This window comes from Canis lupus, chromosome 29, assembly GCF_003254725.2.
Source record: "Canis lupus dingo isolate Sandy chromosome 29, ASM325472v2, whole genome shotgun sequence".
NCBI classification, from domain to species: domain Eukaryota; kingdom Metazoa; phylum Chordata; class Mammalia; order Carnivora; family Canidae; genus Canis; species Canis lupus.
The window spans coordinates 20,129,991-20,143,863 of record NC_064271.1 but is presented as its reverse complement, the minus strand read 5'-3'; the positions used below and the strand labels follow the sequence as shown (position 1 = coordinate 20,143,863).

Genomic DNA, 13,873 nt, shown 5'->3' with positions numbered 1-13,873 from the left:
ACCTGAGCTAAAATCAAGAGTTTGGTCACTTAACCGACTGAACCATCCAGGTACCTCACCACTGAAGAGTTTTGAACAGAAATTATAGAACTATGCATATAGCTAGTCCTATGACCCTAAAGCAGTACAGCCTAGAGTTTAGGGACATGAGCTTTAGAGTCAAATGGATGTGAATTTGGATTTTTGCTCCACCTCTAACCAGCTGCATAACTCTTACTCAATTTTCTCATCTACAGAAAGGGGTAATCCTTGCTTCAAAGGGTGGTTGTAAATATTTATTTAGGTAATATTTAAACTGCCTGTCTCAGAGATTGTGTTTTTCAAGATGGTAGCAAAAAGGGTTTTCTGTCCTTTCTTCTTTTAAAACTTATAGCCAGGTAACATAACAAATAAGGGAAATCTCTTCCACATTATGAAGATCAAAGGCAGACAGAGGGAAAAAATGTAGATGGAAAAATGATAAATAACTAAGAGAAAGGACACAGTTCAGACATAAGAATCTATAAAGGGAGATTGTTCCCATTATCATGCTAGCCGACACCACACTATTGTACCCCTACCTGTGTCTGCTCCTAGATACTAAGAAATGAATATTAATGCAAAACCCCCTGATCATTCTTACCACAACCATCACTGTGGTTTAATAGTGGATTTCCCTTATATTTATTTTTTAATTGACCATTATCTATACCCCAAAATAAACCTGGACTAACTCTCACTTTTGCTTATTCTTTTGGGGAAATCCAGCCAAATATACCATCCTCATCTTCATCTTCCAAAACCCAGCCTTGAACAGTACATCTCTTGGTCAAACATGTTAAAGGACTTTATTTTGCCTGCAGGAAGAAACCTACACTCCTTAAGTAGGCCCACTGGTGACCTCCAGGGATATGTCCTTATGAGAGTTTTGTGACAGCCAAACTATTTGTTCTTCAAACATGCTTATTCCTATGCCTAAATCTATATTGGTCCTTTTGTCCAGAATTCCATCACTGACCATTGCCACTTATCAAACCCCTACTATTCCTTCTAGAACCAAGTCACATTTTATATCCTCCACCAATACTTTCTCACCAGCCCTCTGCAGTCACTCCATCTTCAGAACTATATAACACTCTTGCGTGTGCCATTCATTTATATTGAGTACTGCTACCTTCTACTTTTATCTTTGTATACACATTTCCTTACTCCCCGGTTTCACTATAAATCCCACAGGTTTAAAAATCTGGGAATGTCCAGAACTACTCCTGCAGTAACCAGTTTTGCCAAGAGCCCAAGAAATCAAGCAGAGTTCAAAAGCACCAAGATTCAGAAACCTCAGAAAAGAGCAATAAAAAAATTAAGGATTCAGAAAGTAGTGCCATTAAAAGTTTAGAAAACTTGTCATTATTTAGCTTAGAGAAGAAAAAGCTGGGAAAGACCTAAAAGTCTCTGTCAACTGTGAAAGGATATTTGGTTTATGGCTATTCTCAATGTCAACTAAGAAAAAGACAATCTAAAGCAATGTGATTTAAAGACTTAGCAAGATATTAAGAACTTTCTGTGAAGATTCTGAAACTGAAATGTACATTATCATGGTAAAAAGTTTTTCTTGAATTTCTTCAGTTTTTAAAAATAATGATTCTGCTACAGATCTGATATGTAAGGACCTTGGAAGTTGTCACATTTGTCCTTACTACAAGAAAAAAATAAACAAACTGAAAATCAACTTTTTTTTTTACCCACCAAAGAACTGAGGTCACAGGATAAAGAACCACCTTAAAATATGGAGGGACAGGTAAGTTCAGAGCACTAAAGCCTAGATCTGTTTACCTGAAGCAATAGTAATTTTGACAAACTAGGGAGAGCAGAGTATATACTACAATAAAAATGAGAAATTCCTTGGGAGCAGCAATCTTGTCCCCCACCAACTTTTGTGGGATTTACCTCCAGAATGCCATCAAGTTCCCAGTCAGAAGTTTATAAAGATTACCTGTGGCTCTGGCACAGGTTGGGGAAGTGTAATCACTGAAATACTCACAGAAGGTTCTCTACAACAAATGGCTACTCTCCAGGGGAAAGACTTTATCAGAGCTTTACTCCACCTAGGAGAAAGGCTTTTTTCCTACCCCAGCCCCTTCTATCCTTCTCATCTAACCTAAGAGGATGAGGGAAGGCTAAGAAACACTTGTGAAGGTCACAGATTCACTAAAGACATTTAATCGTAAGATTATAGAATGCTTTTCCTCTCTTACACCTTAACCACCACACCAACAGGGTCCCCATATAATAACAGTGGATTATAGCTGAAAAATATCCAAGATGCAGACTTTATCTGACAAGGAGCACCCAGGGAAACCCAGAGTCAAAGAGGCCACAAAGATAAGAGCACTAAAAGAACATGAAGCCTCTGTCACCTACAGCTACAACAAAAATTAACTACATAGCCCAATTCCTAACTAGACTAACATACAGCCTCACCCCACAGGTCTATCTACTTCAGTTCCTATTACAAAATCAAATGTTATAAATTACAAACACTGTAAATGAAAAACGACTTTGATGGGCTCATTGGTAAAATAAATACAGAAGAGAATAAATGAGATTCTTTAAGAAAATAGCAAAAATAGCTCATCGGAAGCACTATTCAAAATAGCCAAAATGTGGAAACAATCCCTCTCTCTATCAGCAGATAAATAGGTAAAAAAAATGTGGTCTATACTTAAAATGAAATATTGCTCAGCCACAAAAAGGAGTAGAGTACTGACACTTGCTATAAGTGGAATGAATCTCAAAAGTATGTTAAGTGAAAGAAGCCAGATACAAAAGGTCACACATTTTATGATTCTACTTACATGAATTATCCAGAACAGATAAGTGCAAATAGACAGAATGTAAACTAGTAGTTACCCACAGCTTATAGCAGAGGTATGTGGGGAATAACTGCTTACTAAATAAGTAGTCTTCTTTTGAGGTGATAGAAATAGTTTGGAACTAGCTACAGATGGTGTTTGCGTAATACTGTAAATGAACTAAATGTCACTAAATTGTGCCCTTTATTTTTTTTAAAGATTTTATTTATTTATTCATGAGAGATACAGAAAGAGAGGCAGAGACATAGGCAGAGGGAGAAGCAGACTTCTCTAGGGAATCCCGACGTGGGACTTGACCCCAGAACTCCGGAACCATGCCTAAGCCAAAGGCAGATGCTCAACCACTGAGCCATCCAGGCATCCCCGAATTGTGCCCTTTAAAATGGTTAATTTTATGCTTTTGAACTTTACCTAAATTTAAAAAAAAAGGCTACATCACTAGAAAATTCCCAAATTAAAATGCAAAGAGAAAAACAAAATGAAAAAAGAAAAGTACAGAATATCATCTAAGAACTGTGAGATAACTTCAAAAGGTCTAGCATATATATATATATATATATATATATATACACACATATATATTTATATAAAGATGGCAATGAAGCAACTGAATTTTAAATACATTTTAACATATTTAGGGTTTGGACTCCTTGGCTGCGGGCATCTAAATATGACTCTGGCTAATCAGGGAATTTGGGGAAGAATATCAAAGAAATCACGGGCTTGATGAAGGCTAGAAAGCCAACCTTGGCAACAGGATTCCTCAAGGGAGCTCCAGACAGCAAGGAAATAGGAACAGCCTCACAACAAAAAGAGTAAAGTCAATTTTTCCCTGCTGTGATGAACATACTCCCAACTATTATTTATTTTCAGCCTTCTCAAAATCCAAAACCTCCAATAAAAAGTGTCTGCCTCTGCTTAGTTCATGGACACTCACTGGCTGTGAGGGGAAGAAGTAGGACAGTCTGGACTTCTAAGGTTTCTGACCTTTATGGGGAGGCAGGCACTGGTCCTCTCTGCCCAGCTGCTGGTGGTCTCAAGAGCTCAAATGAAAGGCTTGCAAATGTAGACTCAGAATTCTGAGGAGGGAGCATTCCTGCCAGGGCCCCCTGGTATGCCTAAGCCCAGCTCAAGAAGTGCTGCAAGAAGCTGCACAGCAGAACAAACAGCAGCTGCAGGGGTGAAACGCCATTCCTGGGGCGCTGAAGACAAGAAGAGCAAATAAGCCTCCTGTCTCCACCTAGTGCCCTCTATAAACGGGAAGTCAGCTAGCAAGGGAGACACGAGAATCGGCATAATCCCAGCCCCAATGTCACGAGCCAGGTATAGCAGTGTGAATGAGAGCTGACAGACAATTGCTTCATCACTGGTACGTCATTCCACCAAGACCAACACATGGAATGAAGGAACTGTCCAGACGAAATTGGGTTGCCTGGAAAAAAGCAAGATGTTTTGGTTGCCCAGCAACCAAACATGGGAACATGAGAACTCCAGAAGACTAGGAAGAGCCACCTTCTAAGTATCTAATAAAAGATAGCTACTTCTCACAGTTTCTAAAAAGGTGGCAAAAATACTCTGATTTTTGAATTTAAGAGGTTGGCTCAGTAATGGCTTTTGGGAGAAAATCTAAAAATGATATAATGCTTTACCCACTCAATGTATGGCTCCAGGTATATGGAACACAGAGATCAAAGAGCAAGCATAAATTTGAGAATTAAATGCTAATAGAGTTCATTCCAAAGTAACTGGTGATGGGCATTTTCGGAGCACATGATAGTAAAGGAAAATCTCCTTAGAAATAGTCACTGAAGGGGGCACATGGGTGGCTCAGTCAGTTAAAGCATCTGACTCTTGATTTCAGCTCAGGTCATGTTGTAAGATCAAAGAAAGAAAAGAGAAAGAAAGAAAGGGTTATTGGAATTCTGTATTTTTAAAGTGGCTTTGGAGCAATTATAGACTGAAGTACCAAGACTCCTCTGTAATCAATGTTAAAGTTCTGAAAAAGGACACAGCAAATGCAGGTCAGACAGGGACATGAGAACTGTGACACATGGAAAAGTTGACAAGTGACAGAGACAACCAAATCTAACAAGGACAGAAGTAGCTCCTCTACATCAAGCTAAGCATTCTACCCATCACTAGGAGAAGAATCCAAAGTTAATATCAAACTCAAAAAAATAAAATACACATATTAAACTAAAAAAACTTAGTATCAAAACCTCGTAGTATATTAGTGGCAGTTGTTAATATTTGCTTAAATTAAATATATTGCCATGGCTCCCAAGCTAGTGTCGGACAAATGTGGTTTGGAGAGGCGCATATGGCTGTAAGATGTACTCCATGAAAGGTAAAGTATTCTGTGGTCTGCTGGGAGCTTTAGGATTCACACTGGCAAATTAAAGAGCCTGAGAGTCTTGCCATAAAGAGAAATGCTTACCTTTAACTCAGTGCATCCTCCATTTATTTCAACTGAAAAGCCTGGTTTCAATAAACATCTCCCTGAATGTTTTTTTTTTTTCCAGAACATTTTCCCCAAATTCCAAAATTGGTGACCATTCAGGGAAAAAAAAATAGGGAAAAATAAGGATTTACTAAATCAGAATTTTTATTCTGATAACCTAAACCAACCTAAATATAATTTGGCTAAAATAAAAAAATGGACTTCTTCTAAGAAGATGAAATACCTACTGATGTATTACGTAATTAGATAAGCACATCTCTCATTGATTAAAATCTACAATTTTAACATATTCCAAGGTAATTTTATTCTACCTGATTGTTTGAGGAAAAGAAGGGCCTCTCTATATACCTATTTTGAAAGCAAAGCATAAAATGACCCCAAGTTTCTGAAAGTTCTCAGATGGTGCTTTGTAAATGCATAAAATATACATGCTTGTTCTCTCTGCCTCCCTCCTTCCCTCTTTTCTTCCTTCTCTCTCTCTCTCTCTCTCCCCCCGCCAAAAAAAAACTTACTCTTGGCTATTATCACCTTCTGTTAAAGGGTTGGAAAGCAAACTCACAATTTGGGTTAAAATGGAATGTAGTTTCATAGATCTGAACTAAAGTGGCAAACTTTTAGGAAATACTAAATGGCAGAATAACATTTCAAAAATTTTGAAAGCCCAGATTAGTTAAGAATGACAAATAAAACTCTGCTTTTATGGAATGCAGGCAAGTTAAACTTCATTTCAAAAAGGTACAAATTCTTTCTTTTTTGAAAAGCTGTATTAAAATAAATGAATTCCAGTTTCATATTTTAGTTTCCAGATGCTGCCTCCAGCTCCAGACATCATTGGAAGGCTGATCACCCTGTTTTCGTGTCATGGGAGAAGCACTACGTGATGTGAGAATTTAAGTCCAAGAGAACAAGATCTCTGCTTAAGAAATGTGTAAAGGAGGGCACCTGGGTGGCTCAGCTGGTTGAGTGACTCTCGACTTCAGCTCAAGTCATGATCTCAGGTTCATGATCTCAGGGTTCTGAGATCAAGACATCATCTGGCTCTGCACTGAGTGCAGAGTCTGCTAGTCCCCTCTCTTTCACCTCTCCTCACAATGCACACCTGTGTGTGTGTGTGCACGCGCGCACGTGCGCACCCAAGCATGCACTCTCTCAAATAAATAAATAAATAAAATCTTCTAAAGAGAGAAATATGTAAAGGAGAGTTGTTAATATTAGAGTAACTGGCAATTAATATATTCATATAGCAATTTATAGTTTATAAAATATTTTAAGTGGTATTATTTCACTTGGTTATCCAAAGAGCCCATGAAAGAAGTTAAGCAGGTGCTATTACTATCTTCTCTGTTTTGCACTGAAGAGACTGAGTGAGGTTACATGGCTTATCCTGGAATGCACAGGGATAAGAGGCAAGAATGACCTAAATCTAACTCCAGATCCTGTGTTCTTTTCTCATTCATCCACTGTCCCACCTGGGGGACATCTGAGCTATGGCTCAGATTCACAGCCAACTATTCACAGCCATCAACTCAGTAAGTAAAGTCTTAACTACACACTTAGAAAAAGAAATCATGTCACTTTTAAGACTAAAGAATCATAAAATTGCATTTATATGCTGAAGAAATTTTTTAAAGATTTTATTTATTTATTCATGAGAGACACAGAGAGAAGCAGAGACATAGGCAAAGGGAGAAGCAGGCTCCCTGCGGGGAGCCGGATACAGGACTGGATTCCAGGACTCCAGGATCACGACTTGAACTACTCAGGTGCTCTTATGCTGAAAATTTTTGGTAAAGAATTTTATTATATTAAAAAATCTTAAAAACATTAAAGACTCCTTGAATAACAAACTTAAATACATTCATAAAATTAATTTATCTTTTAAAAAGAGCAAACAATATAAATGATATCTCAATTAGTTGGCTTTTTAAAATAGTAAACATTAATGTTGGATTCCTTTATATGTATAAATTTATCATATAATTTATGTAAATAATTTGAGGAGTTCCATGCTTTCTTCTTATACTCTTCTACTACTATCAACAGAATGCTAGTTTCTATATAAAATCTTCTAAATTCTGACTGTTAGCTATCGTCCAAAAGTGTGTATCAATCGTTTGCCACTTTCAACACAGATTTGAGGTTTTAACAATATTCAGTGGCAGAAAGTCACCAAGCATGCAACAAAATAGTTTCAACAGTCATAATCTATAAATTCACTAAAGTGTCTAGATACTAGCTAATTTCTGTCAGCTACAAAACCCCATGAAACACTGAGACAAGCTTGTATCATTAGGAGAGAGAAAGAATAGATGGTTCTTTAATTATCTCTGCCTATTTAGGAACACACAATTCATTTATTCCTTTACTTGATAAATATCTATTATGTTGACTGTTAAAGATGCTAGTGAAAACACAAGGTTTAAATAATAGAAACAATGCAAAGGCATGTTTACTAGGCAGATTTTATATATGACACTAAAAATATGTGAGTAAAACCATTCCTTTCTTTATGGAGATGGCAGTCTGGCAAAAGACAGAATAATTGTCACAGAAACTTAGATATAGAAGCTACTTAAGGTAAGTTTAAAACCCAGTTCAGGTGTCAAGATTTAGAGATCATTACCTGTAAACTAGAAAGAACATGTAAGTCATGGCTAGAGAAGGTGTTGAAATCCAGCTCAAGACAGGCACATTCAAGATTTGTACTTGTACAAATAGTCAGTGCCCAATACAGTCTGTAATCCATCAAGCAAGATCAAGTACATCAAGGCTGTCTGTGGGCAACAAACTAGGAATAGAAGGAAACCACCTCAACATAATAAGAGCCATAAATAAAAAGGCCACAGCTGGGGCGCCTGGGTGGCTCAGTCAGTTGAGGGTCCAGCTCTTGGTTTCCACTTAGGTCACAATCTCAGGGTCTTGAGATCAAGCCCCAAGTTGGGCTCCCTCTCAGCAGAGATTCTGCTTGGAGATTTTCTCCCTCTGCCCCTCTCCCCACTTTCATGTGCTCATGTTCTCTCTCTCTCTCTCTCTCTTTCAAATAAATAAATCAATCTTTAAGAAAAATAAAAATAAAAAGACCACAGCTAACATGATATTCAATGATGAAAGACTGAAAGCTATGTCCTCTAAGATCAGAATAAGACAAGGATACTGGATTGTAACAGCACAGCACCCTGAAATAAGTGCTGGAATTCCTATTCAGAACAATTAAACAAGAAAAATCAATAAGAGGCAACCAAATTGGAAAAGAAGTAAAATTATCTGTTCACAGATGACATGACTTTATAAGTGGAAAACCCTTTAAACTCTACCAAAAAATGTTAGAAATAGTAAATGATTTTAGCAAAGTTTCAGAATACAAAAATTAACACAGAAAAATCAGTTGTGTTTCTATACACTAAAAACAATTAATCCAAAAAGGAAATTAAGATAGCCTCAGCTACCATAGCATAAAAAAAGGAACACTTAAGAATAAACCTAACCAATGAGGTAAGTTTTGTACACTTAAGACTACAAAACATTTGCAAACAATAGTATTTCTTGCTACTTTAGAGAAATCAAAGATACAAATTAAATGCAAGACAATCTGTGCTCATAGATTAGAAGACTTAATATTGTTAAAATATTCTTACTACCCAAAGTGATCTACAGATTCTATGCAATCCCTATCAAAATTCCAAAGGCATTTCTTTTCAGAAATAACATAAAACTGTAAAATTCACATAGAATTTCGAGAGATATCAAGTAGCCAGAACCATCTTGAAGAACAAAACTAAAGGCCTTATACTTCTTGATTTCAAAACAAGTCAGACATGAAGGGAGCCAGCATCTTTCTTGTCCTCATTACATACAACAGGCTGTGTGCCCATGCAATAACTCCAGCACCGATAGTTAAGATGCTCTTCAATATTGAGCAACTCAAGGGCAATTAACATGCTTGCTTTTAGAGGACATTATCGTTTCTTGTTGTTTGTTTTGTTTCTTACCATGAATGGTGGAATTTTAGAATTTTTCTGGCTGTTGTAGTCAGGGATGATTTTCTTAAAAAATAGAGATCTTCTCAAGAAAATGGAAGTTTGCTGAAAGAATACAGTAAATACTACAGAAGTCCATGATAGGGGGGCTCATTGCCCAACAGAATTTCACAGAAGGTGGATGAGAATTAAGGCTCCTTTCTCTATGCCTCCTTTGCATGCTATAGGTTGATGGTTTAGAATTTAGACTAACTGAAACTGCCTGAAATTAGATCTATCTTTTATTCAGTTTCTTCAATTTCATCATCTATAAAAAGGCTAATGAAGTGAAGTGTTTAAAACAATATCCAGAATGGAGTAATCTCAGTATTTTGCAGAGTTCCTTTATCTATAGTCTATTTTTCTCTATTTATTAATTAGCTTCCACTTGATCCAACAAGATGGCTGATCTGCCCATTTTCTGTTCAAAAGCTTGCTGTCTGTAAATCTATGTCTTTCAGTTTTAATTCTTGAGAGAAGTTGATTTACTGCCAGAAATTCTACAATATGCAAAGATGCCCCTTATTCTGGACAGGTTAAGGAAGAACGCATGTCTAATACACAGAAATTATGTTTTTCTCCATATATATACATATACCACTCCATTAGAGAGAGTGAAAAAATTTTCACCATATCTCCCATACTATAATGTACAGTGGGGAAACAATTTATAATGTATTTTTTTAGTGCTCTCAAAGTTGGTGTTTGTTGCAGTTCTATGGATGGGGAAACTAAGACAAAAGATTGACTTGTTCATGCTTCAATGAGAGTAAATGGCAGTACAAGGACTTCATTTTAATTCTGTTAACTTCAAAATCATTATTTTTTCCATATTGTCTCCCTATTAATTACTTAACATGAGTTCACTTTTCCATAAACTTTGCAAAACAGAAGAATTCTATTGGGCCTTTCTTTTTTTTTTTTAAGAATTTATATATTTATTTATTTGAAAGGGGGGTGGAGAAAGGGACAGAGCCCAATGCAGGGCTCAACCCCACAGCCCTGAGATCATGACCTGAGCTGAAATCAAGAGTCGGAGACTTAACTATGTGAGCTCCCCAAACACCCCATATGAATTCTATTGTGACCTGAATTATTACTTGCTCTGTAATGAATTTTGATTGCTCCTTGATTTAAGGAATTTCTCCCATATTAACTACTTGCCCTCTCTAATCTTTTGATTGCCTACCTTCACTATTAATGTGACTATAAAATTAGCATCACCTTAACAAAAGAATATTTAGCTGCAAATAAAATAAATAAAAATACATTTTCTCTTTAAAAATGTCTATTTGGGAAGAAGAATTATAGATTATTTTCATTATTTTATTTCCTTTTTTACATGATATTTGTGCACACTGCCTACAGTGTTCTCAGCAAAGGCATAAAATGACTGCCTTTAAAAAAAAAGGCATTCTTCCCAGATTCCTCCTTGGTGTTATATTTTTCAATTCTCTATAGAAAATCAATTTAGAAAGAAAAAATAGGGAAAGAGGTGTGAGAGAGAAAGGAAAAGAGGCATGTATTTCCTTCACACAGCTCATTCTTAGAGGTTATGAGAATTCCTTGAAAATAGAGTAGTTCTCAGAAATGTTAGAATTATCGTTCAAATACAATGTACAAGGATTGTCCACTTCAGCCTTGTTTGTGATAATAGGAAATTAGATGCAATCTAAAGCCCATCGTTGGGACACCACTCAAGTATTAACTGCTTAATCAGATCCCTGCAAAAGCCATCCAATCTGAGCACAATCAGCTCCCCCTCTTATCAATCTTAGGATTTTAAATTGACAGGGACATTCAAGAGCACCTAAATAACACTCTTCATTTTATAGCTGAGGAAACATAGCCCCAGTAAAATTATGAGACCTGTTCAACATCATACCTTCAGTTGGCACCTAGTTAATAATCAAATAAAATAGAAGTCCTCTTATTCACTGAAAACAGAACCAGTAGTTGGTTGATAAACAGAACAAGCTAATTAAAATATACAATCATTAAAAAGTATTACAATTACATTTTTTCTTAATATATCTAAATCTATGCAAATTCACCTTTTTTTTTGTCACTGTTGGACCAAGGGTTTCTCTGAGAATGGGCCCACTGATTGGAGTTCCAAATCTTCCTTCCCACATAACCACATGTATAATGCATTTATGCATTGCTTATGATTTTCCACTATCATTTCTTTAAGTGAATAAGGAATTTTGCAAAGCAATCTAAGGGCAGAATCCTTTTAGAATTTTATCACCCATTTTCCATGTTTTATAATTGTCTCATGGCTACTTCAACAGCAATTTCTTTTAGCAAACACTTTTGAGCCTAGTGAAAGCATTCAACTTGGTCTTAGCACTTCCATTTCATTATTCCACATAATATTTAATTAAATAACACAATAACAATAACAATATGACTGGCAAGCAGAGATTTCAGATAAACTAAACTAACTCCAGGTAAACACGCAACTCACCTAATGAAAATAGATGTACCCAGGCATACTAGGAAGAAGGATGCTACCAGCAGTTATCTTTCAGTGTATCAGAGGCAACAGTGAGTGTTATTTATTCGTGGAGGGAATGGCAAGCTTCCATTAAACTACACAGTCAGGTAAGTAGAGACTGGCCAAGAGAGCTTCTACTGTAGTTGAACTTAAAAGTAAGTTTTCTCAACTCAAGATTCTCTCTACCATATTTGGATTAATCTCTAGCCAAGTATGTGATAACAAATTTAGTGATATCGGAGTACCTTGGTGGCTCAGTGATTGAGCATCTGCCCTTGGCTCAGGTGTGATCCCAGGGTCCAGGAATAAAGTCCCACATCAGCCTCCCTTCAGGGAGCCTGCTTCTCCTTCTGCCTCTGCCTCTTTCTTTGTGTCTTTCATGAATAAATAAGTAAAATCTTTTAAATAAATAAGGAAATTCAGTGATATCTTAAAAACAGACTAAATGTCTTAAAGGCAGATGCCTATGTTTTCTTATCCAATGACATCTGCAGAAGGAGGTTGAAGCAACTGGGACATGCCATTAACAGCCCTGCTTATTCAGCAATTACCGTTTTCTTTCTAAACTTTCTATATGAGAATCGAATGCTAATGAAAGTAAATCAAAATGTTACATCTGTATCAGTTAGGGTTCTCCAGAGTAGATAGAGAGATGATAGATAGGTGATGGTAAATTCTAAGGAATTGGCTCATGTGATTGTGGGGGCTCGCATATCCAAAATCTGTACACTTGTAAGGGAGGCTACCAAGCTGGAAACTTCAGGCAGGCCTTCTATGTTACAGTCTTGAGCAGAAGGCAGAATTCCTCCTTCTTCTTTTGGGGCGGGGTCGGGGGGGCTGTACTTCTAAATCCTTCAACTGATTAGATGAGACCCACCCATGTTATTGAGGGTAATGTCCTTAAAGTCAACTGAGTGCAAATGTTAATCACATCTACAAAATACATTTACAGTAACATCTAATATTTGGCCAAACAACTAGGCACCTTAACCTAGCAAGCTGACACATAAAATTAAATATCACTATATCCTATATGGCAGAGTACATAGGGTGATTTTAAAGCAAAATTGGAATTATTGATTAAAATATTTCAGTCATATCCACTTTCTGTATCACCAAAAACAAATAAACAGGTTTTCAGTCAAATTAGAGGCAAACATTTTCTAAACAATCTCTTTTATTCTATCCTAGGTCCCTGTGCTTTGTATCCAGTTGGCTTATCGATAGAAGCAATTCATGCTTTAATAATGCAAATGCTATACATTGATTAAAACAAAAAGATGCCCTTGGAAACATGTGCCTCATTTGTGTTATATCAGAGGAAGGTGGGATGCTTTCTCTATAATCATCTTAGAAGTTCTAGCAAACTAGCAAAAGTCTACCAAGAATCTAGTTTTCAAGATTTGTTGGACTTCCAATCAGATATGGGAAAGAAAATTTAGGAGCTTGGTAACTAGAAGAAACAGCTCTCTCTAAGGAAGAAGAGGAGCTAATGCTATGCATAGAAAAGTTCTCCAACCAAGCCTTGAAAGAAATCAGCTCAAGTTCCTTAAGAGAGAAGATTTTAATAAAATTTTAAAAGTTAGCTTATGCTTTGGGGAATCTAAGAAAATAATTGTGACAGAAGTGGGGATAGAGCCCTCATCTCAGTGAGTGTGACATCATAGCTCTCTGAAGTATAATAAAGAATTTGGCTGGCCTTTAGCTTTCTTGTTCTTGGGAGGTAAGTTCTGAATCCTTGAGATTTCCCAAGTGATGGGAATGTCTTTGTTATTTATGGTTTATGGTGAGCCCCAAGGGCCATATCTGAGTTTGGGAGGGGCGCTGGCCATGCCAGAAAAACCAATCATGTATATACAATGAAACCCCAGTGGAAAGTCTGGACACCTGAAGCTCAGATGAACTTCCTATTTGTTGATAATACTGATATGACAGAAGGAATCATAATTATCACACTTTCCTGAATTCTAGGAGTCATGCTAATTACCAAACCCGAGATGGGTAGTGGGAACTTCCATATTCGTAGCCAGTTGCTCAGATGTAC

The 13,873-nt window shown here is 36.7% G+C and overlaps 2 long non-coding RNA genes across 2 annotated transcripts in view; one reads left to right on the top strand and one right to left on the bottom strand.

Annotated features, from left to right (window-relative positions):
- Nucleotides 1–4,274, bottom strand: part of LOC112678402 (uncharacterized) — a 54,642-nt gene extending 50,368 nt beyond the window's left edge. The window contains exon 1 of the long non-coding RNA XR_003147543.2: nucleotides 3,840–4,274. This is a non-coding gene — a long non-coding RNA (uncharacterized LOC112678402). The remainder of the gene's footprint in view (nucleotides 1–3,839) is intronic.
- LOC118352805 (uncharacterized) lies at nucleotides 3,951–13,422 on the top strand. Its single transcript, XR_007407015.1, has 3 exons — nucleotides 3,951–4,175; nucleotides 6,113–6,195; nucleotides 13,021–13,422. It is a non-coding gene; the product is annotated as an uncharacterized LOC118352805 (long non-coding RNA).
- The last annotated feature ends 451 nt before the right edge of the window (nucleotides 13,423–13,873 follow it).